This window comes from Atta cephalotes, assembly GCF_000143395.1.
Source record: "Atta cephalotes unplaced genomic scaffold scaffold00001, whole genome shotgun sequence".
Lineage (NCBI taxonomy): Eukaryota > Metazoa > Arthropoda > Insecta > Hymenoptera > Formicidae > Atta > Atta cephalotes.
In genome coordinates this window covers 11,662,395-11,671,350 of record NW_012130065.1, presented here as the reverse complement: position 1 = coordinate 11,671,350, position 8,956 = coordinate 11,662,395, and the positions used below count along the sequence as shown (strand labels likewise).

Genomic DNA, 8,956 nt, shown 5'->3' with positions numbered 1-8,956 from the left:
AATTATTAATTATGGAACTCACTAACTATAAAAAATCATTCATTTTTATACATGTGAATTCTATACACGTAAACTAATAATTAATTAGATAATGATAAATCTTTTGTTTGATTAATGTAGATATTAAATGCTGCACATGCTTATTATACATACATTATTTTGCTCTAATAATCATGTAAGTATTAGCAATAGTTGAGAATCGTACCAAATTTTTTATGTAATTTTTCTATTTATTTCTCATTGTTTATTATATTGAACATCGCAATAAAATTAAATTATAATTATTATGGCACCATTTAGGTCTTTATAATGAGCGATAATGCACAAAGTTTGCTCGGCAGAACAACACGAACAATAATTTGTTAAGGATCGCTTAGAAGCGTGCATTATATGTTTCGTCAGTATTCCGACTTAAATGTGATTTTGCACGCATTAGAGAAGCAGGAAATTCTGAAGCGTGAGTTATTTGTCATGATAATTCAACGAATTATGCATTTCTCAGCTGCGTATGCTAGCTCGATTAACGTAGCTGTACTTCGCTCTAATGAACGACAACTAGGTTTAAGTTAAGTATATTTGCTTTGGAATATTGACGAGCCTCATATGCCAGCAAAAACGGCAAAATCTTCAAGGCTGTTCTTCGATTCCCACTCAGAGAGATCCGGCGCACCCAGTGCGGTCCAATATAAATGTTTGATCGAACGCTAGGATTCTCCCAGCTGAACAGAGTAACTCGCCAAACAAATATTGCCTCCTTCCGACAAAGCTTTCGAGAAACTAGGATTAACCATTCTACCATTAAAAAAAATAGTTTATTATATAGAGTATTCACGTCTGCCTTTGTGAACACGTTATTTAGTGTGATAAATTTCTAAAATACTAGATTTTAAAATTACGACAAATGCAAAAAGCTTTTTTACTTATATCAAATACAATAATATTAAATAGTTTTGGTAATCTGAAGCAAAATTAGAAAATGCACAAATAGAAATACTCTTATATCATATATAATTTTCGAAGAAGAAAAAGTTTAATATTTATTTATTTTGTATATATTCTAAATCAGTTTTTTATTTATATTTTAATTGTTAGTAGTATAATTTTACTATCTATATTTATCTCTTTTGTTTATAAACATTTTTTGGTTTCTTTGATTATAATAGCAAAAATAGTGGCATATTTAAAAATCGCTATGCAAAAATATGTTAAAATATTATTTATTTATATCGAGAAATATTTATTTTTAACGGGAATCATATTACTATAACAATTATTTCATATATTTTTAAACAACTATTTCGTGGGAATCTTGTTTTGATTAGTTCCCACATAAATGCAACCTTGGAGCCGCAACAGCTGCAAGCAATCCATGAGTTTGTATATACCTAGTCCCGCTAGGAATTTCGGTCTCTTGAAGATGAAGCTATTATCGTAGGACATAGTCATAATAATAAAAACGATTCACCAATCGAATCAGCGAAATCCAAGAGAATTGACATTTTGGAGACACTTTCTAGAGACTGTCTCATCAATCAAGAACTTCTAAGTTTGTAAATGAATGCGAACATATCGTGAAGTTTCTTCAGTGGAAATTTCCAGCGTCGTAGAGATGTAGATATTTGTGGTTTGCACACAAAGCAACGACAACTCTAGTTCGTGGTTGTGTTTGCACTTTGCGTGCTCTATTATTCCTGGATTTAAAGAGAAATAGTGAACGCAAGAAGTCCCTTGAGACATGCATCCGCTATGTTCTTGGAATGTATTATTCAAACGTTTTTACGTAAGAAGATCGTGAAATAAAAGGCTTGACGCGAAATTGTTGCACGATTAAATTATACTTTCGATTAAAAAGTAGTAAAGATATTAAATTAAATATACGACATATTGAAATTAAATGATAATGAAATTATTTATTTATTAATTTCTAGAATGTGAAATATTATTTTCATACTGACAATTTTTAAATAATTTTAAAGAAGCAAGCTCTCTATAAAGAAATTTAATAGGATTTTTCGCGTTTTCCAAGGAAAGTCGCTTTCATAATCTTATTCAAATGTAAAAAGTTTTATCATGAAAGAGTTAAGAGAATAATCACATGTTTTCAGCTTTATATAAAGAAAACATTAAATGTAAAAAGCATAGAATCTCCCGGATTTTTAAAATTCTGCATAATTTTATGGTATGTAATACAAGATATTTTGACGCGAGATAGTATCTATGCCATAATTAGCTACTTCGTGACACATGTTGTCGGTCGCACTCTTTTAATTACATAAGTGATCTGCGTATTAATTACGGATACAACATTCTGTGTTCTAGGTGAGGCGAGGACGTGAGGGTTGATCCAATGAATGGGGCCGAGCTCTGACAAAGGTATTGTCTAGAAATAATTTCGGGGGGACGGGTATGAAAAAAGGGTCGAAATTAATTCTTGCTATTATCAAAGATAATGTTCATAATGCGAAAGATCTCGCGATCTCCTGTCTCTCCTGTCTCTCGGACAATATTCTTTTCAGAATTCTCCTCTCAAGATACACGAGATTAGCATAACGTGTCTTTCTCTTTCTTTTAAATTGTTTCTTTAAAAGAAGGTGCTATGACTTCAAATACATAGGGTCTGTTTTTTATTTCTAGACTGTACTAGAACTTTCTTTCGCCTGCAGATATCAAATATTTATCTATTTCACATTAAGTTTTAAAAGTATATTAGTTCAGTTATAAAAAACAGATATACATATATAAGTAAAAGAAATTTTTTTTAAAGTGAAACTGAAGGTTTGTAAACGTAATCGCATATATATATATGGAAATCATTATTTATATTATTTATTTTGTGATATTAAATTTTTACTACATTCTAAACATGCCAAACATAATATCAAACTTAATCGATATTCGCTTATTGAATCCAGTGTTGAATTAATATGTCTTTGTAATTAAACGATTTTTTTATTTTTAAGGTTAAAATTCAAGGAAAGATTATAAGACATTAATTTAAAATTATGTGAAAAATATTTGTCATGAGCAATTTTTTACAATACAATTGAGGAAAATATTTGAGTCTGCTGGATTTAAATATCGATTAGGGTTATTATACTTTTACTACATTTAATTGTATAAACACGTAAAGCTAAATTTCAAAAAAAGAAACATAGTAATGATAATTGTACAGATATACAAGTTTTATATATAGAATTAATGTACACATAGTTCAATGAACTATTTTATAGTAGTTACTATAACTATAAAATAGTTTATTCGATTATATATGTATAATATAAAACTTTTATAATTCATCTATAATTATAATTATTATACTTCATTTATAATTATAATCATCTATAATTCTATACAATTGCAGTGTTAGATTTTTTTCTGAGTAGAAGAAACAAAAAAAATCTACTATTAGGTGTGGGAAAAAGTTCGTGGCGTTTTTTTAATGCCATCTAACGGGAAAAACGCCACAAACTTTTTCTCACACCTAATATGTTAACTTATGCTAAATTTGCATTTATTATAATCTGTTATATCTACTATTTATCTCGTCATTGCATTGACTGACTTGGTATCTTATACGGTATTTTAAAGTTTTTATGAGTATAAGCCCTACAGATCCATGATGATTTTATAATTATCTTAAAAGGAATCCTCGTGAAATTTTCTTAAAGATTACGAATCAAGAATTTTACGAGCACTTTTCGCAATTATTAATGCAGATATCAATTTTTGCAAAAGAAGTTGAAATTATTTTGTTGCTTGAATTGCGGCTCCGTCGATTAACTGGAATTTTATCGCCATCGGGGATTTGTTCAACTTCGTTGTTGAATGTCACTCGCAACGGTCGTCGATAAATCTTAATCTATGGAGTTAGTGCGCGTTTGCAGCAAAAAGCTATTCGGACAACGTTAATCTAATCCTTTAAACTCCCTTTTAAACTTCCGTAAATCCGTAGTAAGTCACTACTAAAAAGCACAGATCTCGAAGCCATTAAAATTTTTCAATATGTCTATTTTTTATTTGTATTTTCTTTGACGTATTATATCAAAATTATTATTTAGATATACTATATTTTATTATCTATATATATATATATCTATATATATCTATATATATTTTATATCTATATATATATATTTTATAGAAAGATTTTGTGTGTGTGTGTGTGTGTGTGCGAGTGAATGCGCGTGCATGCGTGCGTGCATGCGTGCGTGTGTGTGTGTGAGTGTATGTGTTAATTAAAGGGCTTGTTGCAACAATGGATTAACCCACAATGTAATCAAATCTGTAATATAAATAAGTGATAGACTTTTAATTTGTTCTAGATGTTTTTACATAAAAAAGATTCACGGAAGTACATTAAAATTTAGGTAGACATACATCTAAAAATAAATTTTAATGGATTATTAAAATAATTATATAAATCATTCTAAAATGTAAAAAGAAACTTTTTGTAGCATTGTTTACCATGTTTGAGTTTCTTACATAATTATTTTGATTGAACAAAATTATTTTCAGATCCGTTTACTTAAATTTTTAGATTAATATACCGTATACAAAATATAAATTAACCTTCTGTTACAGTAAATTCTTCAATTTATATATAAATGTCTCATTTATATTTAAGATTTTTACATTTCTATATTCTTTCTTTGTATTTCTTATGTATGCATAATATACAAAAATTTATGTATACAAGAATTCTTTGCAGTTCATATACACATAGTATTTTGCAATTCATGTATATATATATATATATATATATATATATATATATGTGTGTGTGTGTGTGTAGAATGTTCTTTACAATAGGATTAACGAAATATTATATAAATATATAATGATATTTGCCACGCTTGTGTTTGGAAACGTTTCGAATATAGGTACAGATTCGAGATCTTCCATTATCTTGAAATTGTGCTTGAAAATATGCATGTTTCGTAAATTCGATCTCGTAACACTCGTGGAATTCACACATTTTTTCTTGAGTTTTAAAGCCGATATTCATAGTCGGATCTTATTTTAAGATTGTCTTAAGACTCTTGACTAATCCACCACAGCCACATATTGAATTGTGACGTTAGAAGCGAGAAATGATACGTTAATTTCTATTACATGCTATTTGTAAATAAAAACAATTTGGATAAAACAAAATGATGAGATCGATTTAAAAATATCGATTTGTAAAAATAGATGAAAATTATGCTTATCTTCTTGGCAGTCAGTAAATAATCGTAAAAAATGATAAAACGCACGTGTATGTAAAATTCTAACAATATATCTGCGATCATGATTCAGGAGGTTTAAGTAATATCTTAATCTTTCACTGGCACAGTGGAACATTCAATCATGGTTTGCATTTTGGGTCGTTCAGGGCTACAGCATTTTCTTTTTATTTTTATTTTTTGGATTATATAAAAATCTGAAGAAATTGTTGTAATATTATGGAACTTTTAATAAATTTTTGCTATAATAAGAACCGAATAGTATTTTATTTATTTTTCACATATTAAAATCTTAGTAAGAGTCGAAAAAAATGCGTTAATATTATCAATGAGTTTAAATTTAATAACTTTTATGCTGCTATAATAATTAAGATATATATACTTCGGAAAAAAATAGTATGATAATGTTGACTTCAAGAAAGTGAAGTTATTTATGTTATTTAAATAATTTAGATTATTTATTGAGAAATGAAGATTTTTTTTTATGATATGAAGATTATTTTATTATATACAGTAATCAAGCTCTCTTGAAAACAAAATAATAAAGTGATAATAAATCTCATAGTACATTAATTGTAAATATATGTTTTTTTGTATTTATAATCAGTGTAAAAATATACAAAATTAAATATGACATAACTTTTATAAAAACGTGTATGGTTTGAAAAAAATTGAAAAAAAAAGATTTAAAAACATAGAAAACTATATTTAAAAAACTATATTAAAAAAATCTCTATAACTATTAAAATTAAAACTATTGAACCGTCAAAAACATGTAAAATATTAAAAAGAACAAAAAATATTTTTGATAAAAATACTTACGCGGATTGCATTTTAAATCATGAGGCGACAGACGCAATTTTGATTCGTTCTAGCAACAAAACAAACAACTGCTCACCGACGGTTTTGTATAAATACATTGTCATCAAGTTTTTTTAGGACGATAGATTTTTTTAGGACCCCGCCTACTCTCTGTTTTCTTAAAATTTACAATAAAAATAACAATTTCAGAGTTGTTATAAAACTGAAAATCAGTGAAATGTTGGCAAAATTTAAAATTATCAGGGAAATTAGAGAAAAATCAAGGAAAATTTGTAAAATTTTCTGGAAAATGAAAATTTTTGGCTTTAAAGAAAGTGAATATGCGTATTTCACACTTACGCAATTTTGGAATATTACCAATTTAATAATTAAATGTAAGCATTAAGTATCTCAGTAACATTAATAGTAATTTACATTGCTGTGTTAAACTGTTCCCCCAACAAAATATTTGACGATTTTCAAATCACGATGAAAAATATTATTGAAAGTATGAAGAAAAATTAGGAAATTTTGTTTGGAAATCAGGGACAAGTTATGGAATTTTATAATGAAGAATTTGTGTGTCATGAACTCTGGACTGCTTTAAAAGTCCTAATGTGCCGGTGGAATTAATACGGTTCTGTAATTGATTTATGATATCTTAAGACTGTACTTAGAATAATCTTAAATATAAAAAAACTGAATATGATACCGATTTAAAAGCTTTGAATGTGTAAATTCCATGTTATCGGAGATATTTACACTGACTTACACGCGAAGTATCCATCCACGACGCTGTTGGATTCTTCGGTCACGGTAGATTTCCAGCTTGCTTTCGCTTCCGCCATCATGAAGTAACGGAAGTGGCTCATCTCTTCTTCCCCCTTCCCCAGAAACTCTTATCTGTTTTCTTTCATCCGGTCGTAATGCTGTATCTTTTCGAAAAAGCGGAGAAATCCGAGATGCGCTTAAGAATATAACCTCGACGCGTGAAATTAATGCGAAATTCGTTTCAGAGGAAATGGGATGAGAAAACTAGGGGGAACACAAAGGCATTACGACAAAGCGATCAAAAGACGATCAAAAGGTTTGTGTCGAAAGACATTTTATATCCGAAGTCGCGTTGCTTCCGACGTAGAAATTTTCAAGTGTTTGCCTTTTCTTCGATGCAGAACAAAATGAATGGAAAACGATCCCATCAATTGCAAAAATGACAAAGAAGCAATTAATTGTTCAGAAAAGTGCAAATGTCGCTCGAGACATTTTGTTAGTGTTTTGTTAGTGTTTTGTGTTGGTGGAGCAAAGGTACAAAAGATATTAGATTGAGGAATTAGACTGAGGCTAAATTATCCTCACGATTGAAAAAGAGAAAATTTAAGATTGACTACTCACTTATGTCATTTACTTTAAGAGCTTTTGTTCTTTTCTGTTTGCTACTTGTTTTCGATTCTGTTATCGGTGTTGTCGGTGTGTCAACAAAATCTCACGTTTTCACTGTAAGTTTCCGATGTCTTTCCTTTCTTCAATTGTCCATTTTGTCCGCTAAACATTGAAACAAAAGCCGGATTCTTTCTTCAGTCTACATTATCATCAAGTATTAATTGAGACCGACTCGAGTGCCAGTTTAACGTTAATAGCGGAGAGATAGTCGAGACTAAGAATGCCCATATCCGAAAGCGCAGACCCTTCATATAATTTTAATAGAGTTCTAAAAGCCATTTTCGTATGTTCGTAAAAGCACTTGATGCCACGTTTTAAAAGACTCCCCTTGTGGTATACTTATTCTATATATCGCGTTTACGATTTAAAGCAGTTCCGCTTTTCTGATGTAGCCAGAATAGATATCAACACGTCGTTTTATTTCGTCTTTGCAAACCTATAACGTAAGACATCCGCTTTAGAAAAGAAATGTATTCAAAGATCTCCACAGATTTTGTTATACCTATTTTTGTCTGCGAGAGTAGCGCTATGTATTTTCAATTTCTGGAAACTGCGAAACTATCGATTCTGCAATATTGAAATGGAACTTTGGAACTATCGATCATCCAATATTGGTAACGCGAATCCAATCTTTTTGTTGTAGTACCATTATAATATGTATTACCATTATAGTATAGTAGCTCTCCCATCCATTTACTCTAAACCGATTTTTTAAAATTATTGTTTAATTATATTATTTGTCACATCCATCAGATTAATGCAGATCTGTCATGTTTATCTGTTGACAAATGCCATATCAATTTCTCATTAAATCTTGAAACATTATAAATATTAATAAGCAAGATGAAATATATGCTTTTCATTTTATTATAAGAATTGGATAAAGTAGACGCTGCTTTATAAAAATCTGATGAAAAAAGTTATATTAAAAATAGAAAAAGAACGTGAGAAGTGAGAAAACTAACTAAAACAGAAAGTAGATATCTGCTTTATCTTGAACTCGATGCTCTCTATGTGCTCATGAACATTTCGGTAGATAAAGTCAAGTGTTGCAGAGATTCTAGGCATTCCTTCATTTTATGCGATTCGCTTCCGCGATAGAAGCTTCGCGCTAGTCGGTATTTGGTGTGCGACGTGACTTGGAATTGAGAGCTGCATTCATTAGCATTCCTAAACAATCATGAACAAGTTTAAGAATGAACTTTTCTTGTCTTAAACTTACGTTCGTTATCACCGAAACAGATAATTTAACTGATTTAGTAAAATTCCTGAAATTGCACAATTAAGATTTGATTTTCAATATATAAAGTAAATGTTTCAATAATTGAATGTGCCCAGCGATAAAAAAAATCAACAATATATTTGGAATTATTAAGTTATTATTTGTCAACGATAAACTAAAAACAAATTAAATATTACTTATTTTATATTAAAATAATATATATCAATATAATATATATATATATATATATATATATATATATATATATATA

At 29.0% G+C, this 8,956-nt stretch overlaps 1 protein-coding gene across 1 annotated transcript in view; it reads left to right on the top strand.

The window, feature by feature from the left end:
• The first annotated feature begins 2,347 nt into the window (after positions 1-2,347).
• Positions 2,348-8,956, top strand: part of LOC105627050 (transient receptor potential-gamma protein) — a 97,727-nt gene continuing 91,118 nt past the window's right edge. Inside the window, exon 1 of the mRNA XM_012208332.1 lies at positions 2,348-2,399. The gene's annotated coding sequence lies outside the window, so the exon portion shown is untranslated. The remainder of the gene's footprint in view (positions 2,400-8,956) is intronic.